Source organism: Dermochelys coriacea, chromosome 21 (genome assembly GCF_009764565.3).
Source record: "Dermochelys coriacea isolate rDerCor1 chromosome 21, rDerCor1.pri.v4, whole genome shotgun sequence".
NCBI classification, from domain to species: Eukaryota; Metazoa; Chordata; order Testudines; family Dermochelyidae; genus Dermochelys; species Dermochelys coriacea.
This window is the reverse complement of record NC_050088.1, coordinates 6,141,988-6,162,564: the sequence shown is the minus strand read 5'-3', so window position 1 is coordinate 6,162,564 and position 20,577 is coordinate 6,141,988. Positions and strand designations below refer to the sequence as shown.

Sequence of the window (20,577 nt, the reverse complement as noted above, 5' to 3'; positions counted from 1 at the left end):
GTTCTGTTATTTTCTTTGTTGGGCCTGTCCTGTAGTAGGTGACTTCTGGGTACTCTTCTGGCTCTGTCAATCTGTTTCTTCACTTCAGCAGGTGGGTATTGTAGTTGTAAGAATGCTTGATAGAGATCTTGTAGGTGTTTGTTTCTGTCTGACGGGTTGGAGCAAATGCGGTTATATCGTAGAGCTTGATTGTAGACAATGGATCATGTGGTATGATCTGGATGAAAGCTAGAGGCATGTAGATAGGAATAGCGGTCAGCAGGTTTCCGATATAGGGTGGTGTTTATGTGACCATCGCTTATTAGCACCGTAGTGTCCAGGAAGTGGATCTCTTGTGTGGACTGGTCCAGGCTGAGGTTGATGGTGGGATGGAAATTGTTGAAATCATGGTGGAATTTCTCAAGGGCTTCTTTTCCATGGGTCCAGATGATGAAGATGTCATCAATGTAGCGCAAGTAGAGTAGGGGCATTAGGGGACGAGGGCACTGTATTGAACTAGCTGATGACTCATCCATACTGAATAGAAAGGGGGGAACATCCGAACGCAGGAATAGATGATTTGCACAAGCCACTTGATTCTCCCAGAAATTATCGCTACAGAATAAACAACTTTATTTTTCTGCAATTGGCTTGATTTAGTAACCGAGCTCCTACAGTTCAGCAGTTGCTCTGTGATCAACTTAACTCTACACAGTACTTGTTTTGGAGGAAAAGATTTAGTCTCTCTCCATTATGCACAGTCCAGCCCGGTCACTCTGAAGCTCTGGGACATACTTACTAATGGCTGAGTTTCCCTCCTGCCTGGATTCTATGATGCATCCACTGGGGTTCTTTATTCAATTGCAAGCGAGACAGTGAGGTCTGATGGTAGCAGCAAGGGACTGGTTGGAGTAAGGAATAGTTATGATACCTGGGTTCTTAGGTAATAAATCATCTCGTAGGTGAATTTGTTTCCATCTAGTAGCCAACTCTAATAGCCTGTAATTTACTCACAGCTAAGAGGTGCTCTTTTAGCTTCAAGTCAAAGAGCCTTTGCTTTTGGTGCTGAAGGTCCCAGTTCTCGCTGGTGACCATGTCTCATTGTATCTGCAACTTTTCAGTTCCCCGTTACATTCAGGCTCCTCATCCTCCTCACTGTGTCACTACAAGGCTCTCCTCTTGCCTACATCTCAGACCTGTACCCCTTCTCTCTGCACTCATCCCCTCTCCCATGTGATCCCTTCCCACTCTCCACTTTGTGCTGCCTCCCAGGAAGTGGGAATTTGTGCCAAGCCTGTGATGTGCCCTGGGAAGAGGTATAGATTTATAGATTCATAGAGTTCAAGGCCCAAAGGCACCCTTGGGATCATCATGCCTGACCCACCCTGTGTAACACAGGCCCCTGGACTTCCTTGAATTAAGGTGATGGAGAAGAACAGTCTACGGAGGGGAACAAAGCAGCTTTTGGCTCCTGTTGCTTTTCATCTCTCCTGGTGTTGATTGATATGTAGTTGTCTAGATGCTTTTGCTGTGTGATCACCACCTGGGGACAGGCAGAAATTCTCCTCCCACACCATTTATTGCATTGCACCATATTATGAGGATTTGCAGCTCCCTCTGATGCAACTGGCACTGATCGCTGGTGGGCATGGGATAGTGGACTATATGGATCAGTGGTCTAGTTTGACCAGGCCTAAGTGCTTCTCCGGAGCCATAGAAAGTAAAGAACCATTGTGAGTCATTCTGTACTAGTGATTGTGAAACTCAGTAGGACGACATATTAACATTAGGAAAATTTTCCAGTGGAGTCTGATGGCACACCAGGGATTGAACCGGGGCTAAAGACATGAGCTGCTACCATTCAAAGGTAGCTAGGGGCTGTAACAACTGATATTCTCTGTGTGTCGGCACGGGGTAGACGTGTAAATGTAAAAGTGAACATGGATGTTAAGCCTAAACCCTGATTTGAACTCTGAGCCTGTGGATATGTCTACACCGTACACTCCTTATGGTGGCGTGTAGCATACATACACTGCACGCCCCCTAGCATGGGTATAAATAGCAGGTGGTGAGGCACTGCTTAGGTTAGTGGAGTAAACACACGCCTGTACCCTTTTGGTACATGGCTCTCTGCACACCCAAGAAATGCCTACAAGCTATTTTTAGCAGGATAGTGCCCCTCTGCCTCCCTGCTGTCTGGGTCTTTTCCTGCCACAGGGAAGGACTCCAGCAGCTCCAGAGCCTTTCCCCACTGCCTCCCCCATGCCAGAGCCTTTCATTGACTTGTGTAGCTACACACCTCAGTGTGGACGCAGCCCACTTTTGACTGTGGCTTGTAGCTACACATACCCTACATGCTGCCACCCAGTGGTGTGCTGTGTAGACATAACCCGTGTGTGAATTTCACAGCTGACTTTGTAATGCAGCCAAACCCAAACCCCTGGATCTAGACACCTCAATATTTTGGGTGTATTTGCCATCTGGGTCCACACTGCATGGCTTGTGCCTGTCTCCAGGAGATAACAAGCCCACACCTAATTAATAGTTTATATTACAGAAGCCTGCAGGAAGCCCGATCAAGCATCAGGGTCCCACTGTGCTAAGTTGTTGTGCAGACAAGTGACAAAAAAGACAGCCCGTGTCCCAGAGAGCTCTCAAAATACATGTCAGGCAGGATGCGACAGGTGGACGAAAGAGCTTTCTTTCCAGCTGCTGCTCCCTTCAGGGGTACTGCAGACGGAGCCCCTTCCCATTGCCGCTTTGAAACGGCAGTTTCAGCTTGTGCTTATGCCTCACTGGAGCCCGAATGCAGAGGAAGCGTGGAGGCTCTGCAGGAAAAGGGGGCATGAGAAAGAGCTGTGGAGATAACAAACAGCCCGAGTGAGAGTCTTCTGCACGAATATGGTTTGCATGACCTTTCCAATGTCAATGGATTCCCCTGCAATGCTGTGGCTGCTACTGCTGGCTCCGGGGTCAGGTAAACATGATGCATTCTTTACACAGGAAAAAATGCCCAGTTCTCTGTGGAGAAGTCAACCACACCAGTGGGTGTAAACTGCTACCATTCTGACGTGGTGGCATCTTAACCCCCACTTTGCACGGGTACTGGTGTAAATGACTATGGTGTAAAGGACACAGAGCAATGGGAGCTCTGTGCCTGTCAGAATTGCAGGCTTAGACTCACTGATGGGTCAATGATGCAAAGGGAACTGCAACAAGGAAAAATATTTTCAGTATTTTACAGTCTCTAAACAGATTAAAAAAGTGAATGTGCAATTAGCATAGATACACTGTATGAAAATCTACAGTGTTCATTTTAAAATACCAGTCAGTGTAATTAAAGCCTGTTCTTTGAGAATAAGCAGCTTTGCAGGAGCGACAATTGTGTGCTGCCATGGTGGAACTGATGAACTCTTCCAAAACAACGGATGCTTGTTTAGCATAGAATAGCCATCTCATTAAGCCGCAGTGAGTGCAGTATAAAAATGGTAATGATCAAATAAGCCTTTACATGTGATTGAAGTAGTTTTTTTTCTTGATGCCAAGATCATTCCAATTAAATTATTAAAGCAGTTTATTATTGTCCTTTATCTGGTTTATAGGTTGTTTTCCAGATACCTATATTATAGCATAGCAATAACTAATGAGGAATGTCACAAAGCTGGGTGCATTTCTCCGGTGCCCAATAGGATAGAGGGATTTAGAGAGAGTTTATTTTTTAAATGTATCTAAAGGCTTGTACCTTTTGACATTTTGCTTGTCAATTTTTGGTCTATTTTTTTTTTTCCATTTTGGCTAATTAGACAGGAAGCTCTTTGGGGAAGAGACTGGCTTGTATTCTGTTTATGTGCAGTGCCTAGCAAAATGGGGTCGTTATGCTGATTGGGTCCCTTATATGCTATCATAATAGTACATATTTTCATAGTTAGTCTCCTCTTATTATTGTCTCCTTTTATGACATGCATCGCTCCTACATTAGAATAAATGTAAGTGAGTTGCATTCTGTTCAGATTCCCCCAGTAAACATGGCAGAATTTACTTCATAGGTTTGTTCTGCACTCCCTGTATTTGAGCTGTAAAGCACAGTGAGCTCCACAGATGAAAAAGAAGTACAAAATATTATGATAAATATAGTCGTTTTCAGCACACGACGGACCACATTTTCAAGACGTGCCCTCTATTTCTGTATGTGCAGATTTGTGATTGCAAATGTTTGTATCCTGTCACTTTTGCACAAAAATGGTCATGTCCCATGGGCACATGAAGATCAAGTTCAAATGGATTTTGTGCACGTAAATTCAGTCATTTGCATTCACAAATTCACAAAAATAATTATATGTGCAAATTTATGTGCGGAGAAATGGAACCTAGACTGAGGCATGTTTGGAAATTTGACCTATAATCTGCAAGTTTCGCACATCAGGCACTGATATTCAAAAAGGGCCAACAGATCAGATCTAAAACAGCTGAACAACATTATTTCAGTAAATACCAGAGCAGCTGAAAAATCAGTGTGGCCAAAACATAATAGCAACAACATAGTCTGATGGGATCTGATTCTGATATCATGCTAGTTTTATACCAACATAAGTCTGATTTCCACTGAGCTACTCCTGATTTACACCAGTGGAAGTGTGAGCAGATTCAGGGGATTTAATTCAAATTTTATTCAAGTTGCACTTTGCAAGCCTGATTTTGATGACCCTCTAAAATGTAAAACAACACAAAACCCTTCATATCAATCTCAAAACTTATGGGTTAAATTGGGTGCTGAGGTAGAATTTTTCCTGAAAAATTTAGAGTGAACCAAACAAGGGGATCTTGAATGATGACATCCTGAAATTAAAGCTCTTAAACACAGTTATAAAATTCTTCTAATTTTTGTTTTGCCACTTTGTAGCCAAGAAACAAAAAGGGAGGGGAGAGAGATAACTTACTTTACTGTATTCCTCTTGATTGAGAAGTGCAGCTTTAATTTTGTATTTCCTGGCCTGCTAACATTTGGATATTTTATTTAACTCTTAAACTCTAGAATGCTCTCAAACTGCTGTTAAGTGCCAACAAACGCAATTTCACCTTAATTTTTAGGCAGGAATTTTATTAGCTTCAGCTCTTTAGGCAGAACTGCTATTTCTCCAAGCTCCACTTTTCAATGCTTCGGTCTGGATATACGCGGCTTTGATTCAGCAAAGCACATAAGCACACGCTTAACTTTAAGCATGTGCCTAAATCTAACTTTCAATAGAAGTTAAGGGTGGGATTTTTCAAAAGATCCTGAAAGATATTAAGGTGCCTAGCTCTCATTGAAATAAGTGAGAATTAGGACCGTAAATACTTTTGAGGATCTGGGCCTATGTGATTTAAGAACATAAGTTCCAAAATCCAACCCCAAGTGCTTAAATGCTTTGCTGAATAGGGATGAACGTGTGTACTTAGAGCTGAGGGCTTTGTTGAACTAGGACGTAAATGCATTACTGAATCAGACCACAGATGCTCGCCATTGACCAGTGATCCCTTAAGAAACCTGGCCTGAATAATTCTGAATCCAAAATTCTCTGATGACCTTATCACACCATTCATAATTAATTGACGTGGACATCTTTGTCTGGTTTATATTTTTGTTGATCTTTTATCACTAGGGTAAAAAACAAAAGATAATGTAAGTTTGGTCAGCATGTCACACAAATGATCGGGAGACGCACTGTGGGTTGCTGAGCTTTTGGAGGTAGCAAGGAAATGAACGAACAGAATATAAAATGAATCCAAATACTCCATCACTTTGTTCATTTATACGACAACCATAGGAAAATTTGAGTTACTTATGATGCCTCTCAGTATAAAAATACAATATTGGGAATTAATTAATCTTATCAGGGAGAGCTGATGGCTACTCTGATTTATTGATTAATTCTATTGTTTTTCATAAATAATGGATTCACTGAATAGTGTTGACCCAACAATGCAAATTGTTAGCTACTACAATTTTAGCTGAAAAACTTATTTGATTATAACCAGCATTATTTGGTGAATCTGATAAATAATAATCAAAAAGCTCTAGAGTTCTACCAACAGCGTGGTGTGGCTAAATCTTTACTGAGCAGTAGGGTTCGATCACTGAATACTGGGTGATAATTACTGTGTTTGCAGGTTAGGGAAGTGTGAATTAGGAAGCCCCCTTCCATACTTATGACTCAAATATTTGGTAAATGTTCATGGAATTACTTGAAACTAGTGTGTAGCATCAACAGTGTTTATGAGGATTAAGAGTAGCAGCCGTGTTAGTCTGTATCTGCAAAAAGAAAAGGGGTACTTGTGGCACCTTAGAGACTAACACATTTATTTGAGCGTAAGCTTTCGTAAACTACAGCTCACTTCATCGGATGCATTCAGTGGACATCTGATGAAGTGAGCTGTAGATCACGAAAGCTTACGCTCAAATAAATGTGTTAGTCTCTAAGGTGCCACAAGTACTCCTTTTTTTTTATGAGAATTAAGTAACTAATGTTTCTAAAAGTGCTTTGAGATCCTTTGATGAAACTGAGTGAGGAATTCAGGAGCTGGCATGGATCATTGGGGCAGGAGAAGCTGACGACCTCGGCTGTTTAAGAGTGTTTCCTTACAGATTTCTTTAAAATTATGGGGTGAAATCCGGGTCCCACTGAACTCAATGAATGCTTCACCATTGACTTCAATGTAGCCAGCCCTGTTTTTTAATTGAAGTCTTGAGTTAAATGCCTTGCACACTAGTTTAATAGTGTCAGTCCTGAATGGAACAAACATATACTGAGAATATATTTTTGTCGACATATATGTAATAGGGTAGGTTAGTGTGTTTCAAATTTCAACATTTTGATGAAAATTTTTACCAAAATGTTAGAATTCTGATAAAATAAATGTTGGGGAAATAGTTTCACTTTTTTTGTCTTCGACCAATCCTAATATATATTTTCAACTGTCACTCGTTCTCTAAAACATATAGCATAAACAGATACTGTATGTGCAATATTGTGAATATATTGCAGTTATCAGAGGGATGATCCATGAAAAAAGTATATATGATATGTTATCACTATACATCAGTGGATGAAATCTGTTGCCTTTGCTATGCAGAAGGTCAGACTAAACGTTCATAATGGTCCCTGCTGGATTTACAATCTACTGTCCCAATCCTGCAAACATTTATGCATGTACTTCTCTTTACTAATGTGAATAATCCCATTAAAGACGACAGGACGCTCATCATAGTAATGCAAAACGTATGTACAAGTATTTGCAGAATTGCTACTTACGAATCTGTGTTGCTAATAAGGTATGCAAAGAAGTTAGGTGCCCAAATCCTGTTGAATTTCAATGGGATATGGGTGCCTAACTGGTTTGAAAATCTCAGCCTATGTAAATAATATACAAGTTATATATTTATAGTTCTATATTAACCTGATGTAAACCATATATATGAATATATTTTAGTTTATTCTGTTTTATATGAGAAATACCTTGTGTGTCGATTTAAATATGTATTATACAGATGAAATACACATGTAATCCACATTGGGTCTGTGTATTTTATTTTATTCATTTTCAGTAACCTTTTTTCTTGATAAAAATGTCGGTGCTCTTTCTTTGAGTTAGTATCCTATAGTTTAAGATCTCGCAACATTGCGACTATTAACTCTGTCTCTGAGAGTTTTCATGTACTGACTGATTCAAATTGTGTCTGGCTGGAATTTGCTGAAGAGGCTTTTTTCTTTACTTTTCATGTATAATTTTCATTTGCTAAACTGCTTACAAATCATGAAGCATTAGGAAGACTAATTAATGTAGGGACAGTTGTGCAGTTACATTTTCACTTATGGAGGCACCAATTGTAGCTCCATTGTGTTCTGATTTTCATTTAAAGCAGGACTAAAACTCCTTCTGTTAAATAATTTAAATACTGTTATTTTCGCAGCAAGCTGGGGTCAATTCCCCTTCAGAGGCGAGTTGAATTTTTCAAGTAATTTTCTTGATTAATTACTCATTTTTATATATAAAATTCTTAAAAATTCCCAAATTTAGCATTGGTGTCCAAATGACTCTTTTGTGTTGAAAGAGCTCAATTAATAGAAGTCATACACTGTTGAAATTTGGCACGGTAATTAAGGCTAAATTGACTGCAGAGGCCATTTCCCCCAGATAAATCAGTTTTCATAAATTTAAAGGGTAGCTTCATTTGGAAATGTGACGTGCAATAAAAGACACCTTTGTACTCCAGCATTCTGCTTCTCACAAGTGTATTCAGTCCATATCGGCTGATTTTAGTGCAACAAAAAATAAGAGCCAGATCCTCCGCTGGTGTTAATGGACTCTAATGGAGCTAGGCCAATTAACTTCAGTGGGAGTGGAGGGAATCTGGCCCTACGTTTTTACTGCTTTAAGGCCTGAAATCAGTGGGACTCTTTCCATCGACTGAGTTTTCGTTGTGCCCTTTTACTCCTGTTCACTGTGCAGAACCAACGCAGCTCCAGGACAATGAGCTGTGAGTTCAGTTCCATCTTGCTCACAGTCATGGGGTCTGTTCACTCACAGACCGTCTGTATCAGGGATTTGTCCTGGTTACAGCCATGGGTTAGGCAGACAAAGCTGCTGTAAATTGCAGTTTGTATTGATGCAGCATATCCCGTTTTCAAGCAGAGGAAAGCTGCATGAGTACAAATCATGGGTTGTGGTGTCTACTCTGCCTACACTAGAAGTTTGCACTTGGCACACCTACGCAAGTGGCTAGACTCCCCAATGCAGACATAGCCTGAGTTCCAATCAGTTACACATGTGCAAGAACAGTGACCAGGCTCGTGTATGTGTCCCAGAGGGTTGCATTTGGGCAGCAGAATGTTGATTTCTGGTGATGATGTGTGAAATGGAAAGAGCCCAGCTCGACTCTCACAACCTGAAAGTCTGCAGGGGCTGGTAGTTCCGAAAGCAAGTCTTTTTTTTTTTTTTTTTTGCTTACTGAGCATATTTCATAGAGAATGTTTGATACCTTTTACTGTCACGTTCCAGAGCAGAATCACACTTTAAATAGTACATAGTTTCAAAAAGCCATCCAGCAAATTGCTGGAATGTATCCAACAAATATATCATTATAAAATGAGATCACTGTGTAGTTAGCAAACACCTAGTATTAACAACAAGAAAAGGTATTGAGCTTGTGAGTTTGAATGGATTAGACAGATTTTCAAAAGAGTTTGGAATCAGATTTTCAAGTGCTTAGCACCCACAACTGGGGCTGGATTTCCAAAAGACCTCAGCACCCAAAATGCTGAGTTGTTTTGAAAATCTGGCTCTTAGTTAGGTACCTAAATGAGTGCTGAACTCATATGAAAATCTAGTCCATTGTCCGTTATGCGCATATTTCTGAGAAAGACAGCGATAGTTCTATATAATGGTTGTATGCGTTTTTTTTCTTTCTTTTTTTAGTAGGGGTAACTTCCCTGGACTAAGTATGTTTCCTGGACAATGTGATTTAAACAACCAATTTATTGGTTGGAATGGTAGGAACTTTCCATTCTGAAGCTAAGGCTGCTCCAAGCAAACTCTAGACTCAAAGGGCCAGATTCTGATGTTAGCTACTGCTGCACAAATCTCGAGTAATTCTACTGACTTAAGTGGTTTCTCTAAATTTACACCATATATTGGAGAGTGAAATCTGATCCCAAACAGCTTGTTTGAAATAATTACAGAGCATGTGTCTGTAATGGGGAGCATGTGTCATTTTTGGAAGAAACAATATTTCGTGTAAAAATTAGCAAGCTATTTGGTTACAGAACCCATTCGAATCACTGTTCTGTGTTCTTAATGTGACACACAGGCACTGTAACCAACTTGCTTAACCTCTTAATGAACCTTGTGGCAGTGCTGAATCCAGGTGCTGAAATGAAAGGGAATTTGGGTCAGAGAAAAGGAGATAGAGAAAACACCATCCTTCATCTGGAAATCTGCATGCTGAAATAATTAGACAGAATAGGGAGCGTTGACTCAGAATATATTTGCTTCTCAGGGCTTATATGCAGTCATTCCCATGTGTTATATGGAACAGGGGGAGGCCTCTAAGTCTTGAGGATCAACTTTGTTTATCTCCTTGACTTAAAATGGAAATGTCTTAGAGTCCCCCTCGAGGGTCGACATTTGTTTAAAAAAAGAGTCCTTGCCCCAGAGAGCTTGGCAATCTAGTCTCTTATCACACCAGAGGTGAATAGGGTTCCAAAAAGACTGAAGGGGAGGGAGGCAGGTTACTAGCCCTGTGCCTTGAACTCAGATCCCACACTAGTGCCAGGCCAGCAAATCTTTGCTGTCATTAATGAACTTTCTGGGTATTTAAGGATATTAATTAACGTTATTATTTGCAGAGAAGTACATGTTTTTTTGAACCAGGATTGAACAGCATGATGGCAGAAAATCAGTTGTTTTCAATATTCATTAATTAAATAGGGGGATTAAACATCCATGATGCCCTAATGAACTGTAATTAGTGCATGCCCATCACAAGCTGCTGAGCAGCTATAGGAGCTGAAGGAACTCACCTCTCAGAATATGGCCCTTTACCTCTCTGTGCCTCTGTTTCTGCATCTGTAAAATGGGTATAATACTACTGCCCTGCCTCACAGGGTGTTGTGGGACTTACTGAATGCTTTAAAGTGCTTTGAGAACCTGCAATGGAGAGCTACAGAAATGCCAAAGATGATTATGAACTTTGTTATTTAAAAGCCAGCAGGTTTCTGTAGGCTGGCAGGAGCCCAGGAGTCGAGTGGAGAAGTGAGACAATTGGTCATGATGCGGTGTCCCTGTGACCCTGAGCATAATGCACTGGAGAAGGTGTGGTGGAAACATGAAGTAATAGTGTCTCAACCTCATGGGCTGTCAGGGGAATACCAGCAATGAGCACCAGGGCTGAACAGCCATTCAAGAAAGCAGGGAAAATAGAACATTCCCTGTAATGATGATGGGACACCTAGAGAATGCCACAGAGTTGTATGGGCGTAGGGGCAGTGTCATGATATTAAATGTCTTAAACCATGATTTGAGGACTTCAATAGCTCGGACATAGGTGAGAGGTTTATCGCAGGAGTGGGTGGGTGAGATTCTGTGGCCTGCATTGTGCAGGAGGTCAGACTAGACATCCACTTCTGGAAGCAAACACCCAGCCTTGCTCTCAGTGGTACCAAATGCCAGATAAAGCATTCGTGGGTGTATTTGTACTACAGTCATGGGCTTCAGCGCAGGCTAGCCATTGAGTAATTACCTAGGGACAAGGTGGGCGAGGTAATATCTTTTATTGCACCAACTTCTGTTGGTAAGAGAGAGAGACAAAGCTAGCAAGATTAAAGCTAGCTCGGGCAAGCTGCAATCATACTTTGTGATCACAGGATAGACATATGCTGTGAATAATGCCACCAGGGAGAGAACTGAGCTCTTTAAAGCCCCTTTACACTGGCAGAACCTTGTTAAGGGTCCTTAATGCAACAAGAATCAGGCCCAAGGTGCAGGGCAACAGAGAATCAGGCCCCACAGGTTGCAAATTTCTCCTAAAATGCTTACTCCTGATGGGCAGAAATAGCAATGAAGAGACTATGGTGATGAGACTGGTATGAGACCCTAAACAGACAGGCCGATCAGCTCTTTGTCCTGTAGTAGACTGGATTGAAGGTATACCCATTATTTTTAGCTATCAGTTGAACAATCTTACCACTGGAGATAGTTATCATGACTCACAGATTCATAGATATTAAGGTCAGAAGGGACCATTATGATCATCTAGTCTGACAAGACCTTTGTCTTCTTGGAAAATCAGCTGATACAACCAATGCTTCTGCTCTGAAAGTGCTCCAGAAAAAGACTGCAAAGGACCAGAGGGGATTGAACAGGTCTCCTACTGCTTGAATGTCTGTGTTTGCTTCCCCGATGTACCAAATAGGGCAGTTTATCACTCCCTGCCTGGCTCGCTTCCTGCCCGTTCAATCAGATAGGCTGAGTGAGCCCTACCACGGCTTCTCCGGGGTAGTTGACCTACAGAGTAATCTTAGCTGAGTGCGTTGGTGTCTCTGGAGCCCGGGCACACTGAGGTGTGTTGGCCTTGTTTTTACCTCTTTTCCTCTCTTAGGGAGATGCTCCTGAGTCATCCCAGCTTGTCTAGTGGTGCAACATCCAACACCGACAGCAGGTATGAAGCTGCTTCAGACCCCACCATTTTGGGACACGAGTCAGTGGTTTTAGAAGTGTAAGCGGAGTCTGATTGGGATCCCCTCCCCTTCATGAGCTCCCAAATTCACCCCTGTTGTTTTGTATTTGAAATGCCTAGCCAGTAAATAGGATCGGATTGACTCCATGACCTTGCTCCTTGTGTTTACATGAGCCCAAAGCAGGTGCTAGACACCACAGGCACTGACGCCGGGGGTGCTCCAGGGCTGGAGCATCCACAGGGAAAAATGGTGGGTGCTGAGCACCCCCCAGCAGCCCCCCTATCAGCATCTTCCCCTTCCCCCAGCGCCTCCTGCCCACCAGCGGGCCCTGCTGATCAATGCCTCCCCCTCCCTCCCACCTGCTGCAATCAGCTATTTTGCTGTGTGCAGGAGGTTGGGGGGAGGGGGAAGGAACGAGGACAAGGCAAGCTCGGGGGAACGGGTGGGAAGAGGGGGGGCCGGGCGGGGGTGTGTGGCCTTGAGGGAAGGGGTGGAGTGGGGGCGGGGCTTGGGGTAGAGCTGGGGGTCGAGCACAGTGGAAAGTTAGCGCCTGCGACAGGCACTGCTGTTTCGATCTAGTAGCAAGTAGCGCCTGCTCTGTGCAGGCATAAATGACAACACAAGGAGCCATGCAGGGGGAGAATCAGACCCAGAGTGTCTTATGTTTTAATAATAATCTGCGTTTATATAGGGCCTTTCACTCTGAAGGATCTCCGAGCACTTGTAGGGCATGAGCAAAATTCCGTGATGCTGACACAACTCCACTGATATTAATGGGGTTGCACCAGTGTAGCTGAGAGCAGAACATGGTCCTGTATTCTCAAAACTAACTTCCCCCATTGCCAAAGTGCAGCCATGTCCGGTGTGAAACACTGCAGCTGTTTAACAGCATACAGCAACACTACCTCCACTTTAGTACTTGGAGGGAGGAGGAATACTATATTCAGTGGAAATTGCCAGGGGAATTTAGCTTGGCAAACCGTTCCCAAATTGGAATTTGACTCGTGGATTATTTTGAGTAAATTTGTAGGCTGAAGGAAAGCCCTACGTGTTGGACAAGTTAGTGAATTTTTTTCACCAGAGGTATTGCAAATTTTCACAGGCATTCTGGGTCGCTCCCGCATTTATAAAAGACTGTAGTGCCACCCGAGTCCTTTGCTTCTGGACAAAGGGCAGCATGAGAGCTTTGTCTAAGTAGACTTAGGGTCTCATGGAGTCAATGGGAAATTTGCCTGAATAAGGACTAAGGAAAGATGGCGTGTTAGGACCTCAAAATATGGCCTGTTATGTTTTGGATACAAACAATTTAAAAGTCCCCATCTCCAAAAACACCTAAGCATGTACATTTTTTGTAAATATGGACGAATGTAATTTATGGACACGTTCTTTCTCTCTCTGTCACACACCTGCCACACAATATTCCACCTCCCACTCTGTGGAGCCCAACTATGTAGAACTGCTGGGAAGAGGTCATCACTGTGGAAATTAACCCCCTTTCTTTGCATCTTCTCAGCCCTGTTATATTTGCTATGGCCATTTCCATATCCATAGCAGTTCTGGTTCTGATCCTGTGTTCTGGTACAGCTGTGGAAGAAGAAAAGGGATAAAGGTAAGTTACTTGCTGTGCCTGTCACGGTGGGTTTCAAAATGACCAGCCACAGAGATCCGTCCTTTGTCTATTCAGTAGGTTGACTTTGCAGTCTTTCTACCCTACACCCTTTCAACTTGGTGTCAAGACCTAATTGCACGTGCAGAACCTCCACAATTCCACAAGCTAAGAGGTGTTTGAACACACAGATGAGCACTTGGGAGATACAGGGAGTTTGCTCATCCAAACCAGTGCACGCACAAGGTTTGGCTGGCACAACTGGGGGACCCTTTGGAAATTTGTCCCAGTGGCTAATCCAGCTTCCATCTTGTGATTCACTCCTCAAGACTGGGTTTATGTTTCACTGGGGTCTGTTTACATGAGCTAATGTCATGGACTTTGGATAGGCCAAGACAGGGTCTTTTATTTTATTTTCTTTGATTCCGAATAGCGACCCTAGTGGTTACAGCAGACAGCCCTGCAGTCACTGTGCTTCAAGCACCAAATGTCCCATCCCACGTCCTTTTCCCTCACTGAAGGAGTGACCTATGTAGAACCTCAAAGAAGGACTCAATAAATAGTCCATTACAGTCCATTGATGTTTACCATTCCAACGGCACCAAGCTGTCCCTCTTTGTCCAAAGTCACTCTTGTTGGTGATATGTCTTGGTACTGTCCCAAAGCTGCCTAGAAATCAAGCAGACACATCACAGATTCACACAATGTAACACTGCCACCTGCTCCAATAGTGCACTTGCTCTCACTTGGCCAGAGCCTCTAATGGTGTAAACAGGTGCAGTTCCACTCAGGTATCCAATTGTAACTCTACAATTAATTAAGTAAGGGGTAAATAGCTGGCTATAGAAAAATAATTAAAGTGTTTCTCCAACACCCCCCTCGCCCCACACACACACTTCATTTTTATTCTTAATTATCAAGGCACCAAGGAATAACTCACATGGAATATATTCAGACATGAGAAAATATGCCCTGCTGCACTCAGGATAGAGGATGATTTTGCCACATATGTGAATCATCCCAACACCCATGAACATCACCCATTGTGTGCAGCCCTCACCTGACAAAGAGGAACAACACCCACCTAGCAGGGAATGATGATCTTGGAGTAAAACCACACGAGTGGGAGTTAAGAGATCCAAACTGTACTCGCAGCTCAGTCATGAACACACTGTGTGACCGTGGGCGAGACACTTCATCCCCTCTGTGCCTCAGTTCCTCTACCTCACAGAGGAGCCAAGCTCCACAGTGTTTGTGAGGTGTCTTAAGATCCTCACACTGGTGATGGCAAAGTATCATTAGTAGTGATTGTGTTTAGATGACATACAATAAATACCAGGAACAGAGATCTCTGAAAACTATGGTACTCAGCTATCCTAGTGATGAATGCTCAATTGGAATTTACATAGACTACAATGGCATGATCACCGTTAACTTGTAGCAGGTTCAGACTGATCCTTTGTGGTGCCTGACTTTGCTGTTGTGTAAATAATTATTTCCAGCTGCTTCTCTGGGTTGGCTGTGGGCCAAAACTCAGCTAGAGTAAATCAGCATCACACCATTTAAAGCAATAGAGTTCTGCTGATGTACTCCAGCTGGAGATTTGACCCTATATCTACAGAGCCTTAGCAATCCAAGCTTTGCCATGGCACATGTCAAGATGCCAGCTGCAAGGGAGAGCCTAGAAGGAATCACAGCCACACTGACAGGAACTGTAATTTACCTTATGTTTCTTCTTGTATTGAAAATTAGGAAAAATAGGAATATCTGTGTTTGGATAGTTAGTTTTCCTTTCACCAGTTGAATCTATTGAATATTTTTAAATGCTCTGATGTAACTTCTTGGAATAAAAGTGTATTTGTGTTGTCTCTCAGGTATGCTAATGTGCAGAGTCTGGTACAATTTTCTGTTGTTGTGAACACTTTGTCATTGTGAGACCTAGTGGGACAGATTCTTAGCTGGCGTGAATTGATATGATTCTGTTAACTTCAAAGGAGCTGCATTGATTGATTGATACTGGCTGAGGAGAATTTGCTGGGGAGAGGTGCCAGATTAACAGCAGCCCTAGAGAAAGAAATCCTCTCCCTCTCCACAGAACATATGCAGCGTGGGCAACCTTCCCCATATTTCCCTGCCAACATGCCTCAATCTTGCCTTGCAGACACCTTCTCTAGGACCCAGCCAGTCTCAGTCCCTGCTGAGACTGCCAATAAAGGTACCAGCTATGGTGGTGAATATTTAATGTATCCACTCAACTGGACTGAGGCCTCTAACTCGCCTCCCAATGGCCCCTCAACAGGCCGAGGGGGATCTATTCCCAACTCTGCCACTGACAGTGGATGAATCACTTCCCCACTCTGTGCCTGTTTCCCCTCACACCTTTCATCTGTTTTGTCTATGCACATGGTAAGCTCTTTCAGGCTGCAGCGCATAACAGGGCTCCAATTTTGATTGAGGCTCCTGGGGGCTACTGGAAGACATCTAATAATAAATAAAAGGCTGATTTGCACTAGCTGAACATCTCTGTGTGTACAAATACAGCTGTCAGATTTCTGCCCATAAAACGTCATTCATTTCCCAGAGCAAGAAAGATGGACACACAGCATAGGCTTGAAATCAACAAGAGATGTTGGTCCATTGCATTTAACTGTACAGCTACCACTCCACCAACCCCAAACCAAACTGCCTCGAGCTCTTCTCTGTGAGCTTCAGAAGATAGAAGTGAGACAAGGAGAAGCAGGGGGTGCAAGGTCTCACAAGGGCTGTTTATTCTATTAGGCAATATGTATAAAGCCAGCAGCCCTGTGGAGATGTCTGATCAGCAGCCACTTCCTGTTACCGTTACACACTGTTACAGTATTTTTTTTAATCAGTGGTCTGATCTTCAGCTGCATGAATTCCCCTCTCACAGCTCCAGGGGAAAGGGATTGCTTCACAGGGCCAATAGACTAAAGCACAAACCAGTGCAATTTATGTAGGTGGATTTAAAGCTGACATCCTTGGATTCTGCCACCTCATTATCTACAGGACAAGTAGAGTGACAGGCAACAGGGAGCTGGTCTTCGATTCTAATCTGGGGAGTTCAGGGCTCATCAATCCTTGGCCTTTTTAGCCAGCCTATCTGCCATTTACTGCAGTGGTTTTGTGATATGACCTGGCTGAGATTCACAAAACTCATTTCATATGGGTCACTAAACAGTCAGCAACTAGCAATAGACTTAGAGCTGGTTGAAAAGTTTAAACTTAATTTTTTCTTAGGAAGATGTGGCTTTGATCAAAATTCTCGGTGGGAAAATATCAATTATTGATTCTATTTTTTCATTTTCTGTCCAGAAAAATCTGAATGAAAATGTTCATTTTGAATTGATATCAAGTTCCAAATGTCAACTCAAAATGTTTTTGTTTTGAATCGACTGTGCAAGGCAAAAAAATTAGCTTTGAATGTCGCAAGGTTTTGTTCATTCAAAAATATCAAAACATTTCTGAAATGAATTTGTTTGAATTTTTCATTTTGTGAAATGTTTGAAATGTGGATTTTTTTTCCCTGTCCTCATTCAGGATGAAAATCAATGCTGGACTATCAGAAATTCCTGTAGGATGGAAAACCTGTTTTCCTACCAGTTCTACTACCAGCCCAGGGCTGGATTTGAACCCCTTATCTGCCCAATCTAGATATCTGACTAGGTTATTGCACCATGCTCATCAGACAGGAGGGATGTTTTACAGAGATAGGATGGTCTTGTAATTAAGACACCAGACTGGGATTTAAGAGATTTGGGGCCCATCCATGACTTTGCCACTGACTCCCAGTGAGACATTGGACAAATCATTTAATTTCTCCCTGGGGCTCAGTTCCCCATCTGCAAAATAATCCTTCCTTTCTCCGCCTCTTTGTCTGTCTTGTCTCTTTATACTGTTAAATTTTTCAGAGCAGGGACTGTTCCTTAGTATTCATAGTAGCAGCCGTGTTAGTCTGTATTCGCAAAAAGAAAAGGAGTACTTGTGGCACCTTAGAGACTAACAAATTTATTAGAGCATAAGCTTTCGTGAGCTGTAGCTCACGAAAGCTTATGCTCTAATAAATTTGTTAGTCTCTAAGGTACCACAAGTACTCCTTTTCTTTTTGTTCCTTAGTATGTGTATGTATGGCACCTAACACAATGGGGCCCTGATCTTAGCTGGGGCCTTTAGGGGACACTGGAATATGAGTAGTAGTAATTAATGCTCTTCATGGAGTATGGGACTTTCCATTGCTAATGTTCTGCCAGCCCCTAATTTTGGTTTGAATTCAGCATCTATAAATACTCTAGATAAGTGCACAGTGAGGTTTATTTAATCCTATGCAGCCTTTTAATTAAGCAGATTCACTGCCACTGACCCTTCCCCCTCTCCTGCCTTCCATTCTACAGAGGCAAACCTGTTTTTTTACGTTGCTTCTGAAATTCCTCTCACCCACCCTGTGCTCTCCGCCTCTTTTCTCTTCCCTGACATCTCCCATCTTGTCTGCCACCCCCTCCGAACCACCTGTCCCAGAAGGATGGGGACCTACGCAGTATTGGAATGAAGATGACTCAGTCCACATGAGTGGGTAGCCTCCGGATGAGCAGACAGTGGGTCATTTGACAATTGTGACAAAGCCAGCAGGAGCAGGCAAATGAGGGGAAACCAGATTGGGGGAAGCCAGACAAACTGAGCCAGTAGAAGGGATGGTCTCAACTCTAAATTAGAGCAAATAAATAAATTAAATAAATACCGAAGGGCATGTTTCTTCCTCCCTTCCCCCCCGCCGCTGCTTGTAATAGCTCATCTTAAGTGATCACTCTCCTTACAGTGTGTATGGTAACACCCGTTGTTTCATGTTCTCTGTGTGTGTATATAAATCTTCCCACTGTATTTTCCACTGAATGCATCTGATGAAGTGAGCTGTAGCTCACAAAAGCTTATGCTCAAATAAATTTGTTAGTCTCTAAGGTGCCACAAGTACTCCTTTTCTTTCATCCACATGTAACTCAGAGCCCCTCACTCAGCTAGGTCCAGTGTTTAAAGGGAATCTGCATAGGGGAAGGAACATAACCGAGTTTGTGTCTGTTTGTTCCTTCTTCGCAATGGGTTAGGAAAGGTCCTGAGAATTTTTTAATTTTAATAATGTATCTTTTACTCTAGAAATGTCAGGAAGGTCCAGTCTTGTGTTTCCTGGTTTCTATTAGCACTTTCCTTGGCGGCGGAGCCACCTGAGGGGGGAGAGGAGGGAGGGGGCAAGTGGGGCAATTTGCCCCAGGCCCCGGGGCAATATACTATACTATAGTATTGCAACTTTTTTTATGGAAGGGGCCACCGAAATTGCTTTGCCCGAAGCCCCCTGAATCCTCTGGACGGCACTGCTTGGAGGACCCCGGGATGTGGAATGAGAATCCCTAGACACAGGGCCAGCACTAGGTATGTGTACCACTTCCGCCTTTCACAGCCAGGGGCTCCACCATCTTAACGCATGTTAATTATAATTAATAATACATAGCTCCTATGTAGCACTCTTCATCAGTAGATCTCAAAGCGGTTTACAAAGGAAGGTGAGAATCTTTATCCCCATTAAAGTCTACACTGCCTTTTCTAGACTAGGCTTTTAGACTGCATTGGTTAGCACCTTTTAGTTAGCTACTACATTCTTAACAGCACCCGCTGAAATCCCAGTCTAGACAAAACTCAGATGGGATATACATGGTGCATGGCCCTCTCAGCTCTGATTGGAAGGTGCAGGAATGGTGAACCTTTAGCAAAAGAGCTTTTCTTCCTATTGTTTATTCATGCCTTTGAATTAATTAGCTATTAACAACAATCCAGAAGCTTTAAACAGTCTGAATAATGATTCCTCCTCCACTCAGTTAATTAGGGTCACTTGCGTGGTATGTGTGGCCTTGTCTAGACCAGAATAAAAGGGGTGTTGTTGGAACAGGTTGATTCATAAGTTCTAAATGACGTGCTTTAAAAGTCTAGTGTGGATAAGGCATGTTGCCTTTAATGTGCACTATACTGGCTCAGTCAAACACAAGAGAGCCTGTGCTTCAACTCAGCCAGGTTAGCACACTGTGAAGCCTACACTGTCTTGTCTATGCCGGACCTCTAAACCGTGTTAGAATGGGTTAACTTCACCCCCTTCGAATCCTAATCTAGATGAGGCTGGGACATCCTCCTAGCTCAGGAGTGCTGAAGGAAAATGAACATAATCAAGGCCTGAATCTCTAATGTAAAACACAAGCAGGTTTGCTTGCACTACTCCGTTGGCTTCAAGCCCCTGGAGCAGCGTATATGGCATTAAAACCAAAGGGGCTGGCAAGATTTGGCTCTAGCTGTACATATAAATTCCAGTTCAACAAAGCACTTAAATGCATGCTTCACTCTAAGCATATGCTTAAGCACTCTGCTGAATTGAGGCCATAATGCCTGATCCGAAGCTTATTGACATCAATCTAGTCTTTCCTGTGATTCCAGTGGGCTTTGGATCAGGCACATATCCCTTGATTGCTACATTCAGTAGACATTAATAGTACAAGTTCCTTGCAAATCCTTGATTTCAATTGGGCATCTTCTTTGAGCCAGAGCTACTAACAGGAATAAAGGCTTCACAAAATTTGCAGTGTTAATATGCTGGGAAGAGGGCGGAGGGCGGGGGGTGGCGGGGGCAACGACAGAAAGAACATAATGAGCAAAGTAAGCACAGCTGCAGTCAATATCTAATTAGGTTTTATCTTTAAAATATATATTTAAATACATTTTTAAAATAAT

The 20,577-nt window shown here is 42.7% G+C and overlaps 1 protein-coding gene across 7 annotated transcripts in view; it reads left to right on the top strand.

Moving 5' to 3' along the window:
• Window positions 1-2,557: 2,557 nt before the first annotated feature.
• Window positions 2,558-20,577, top strand: part of RHEX (regulator of hemoglobinization and erythroid cell expansion) — a 31,486-nt gene continuing 13,466 nt past the window's right edge. For 2 of the 7 annotated variants that reach the window (XM_043500690.1, XM_043500689.1), the window contains exon 1: window positions 2,590-2,956. The gene's annotated coding sequence lies outside the window, so the exon portion shown is untranslated. Of the gene's footprint in view, window positions 2,957-17,337; window positions 17,607-20,577 lie in introns of those variants that run through there. The other 5 variants (XR_006276572.1, XR_006276570.1, XM_043500691.1 and 2 more) reach the window with 5 other exon arrangements.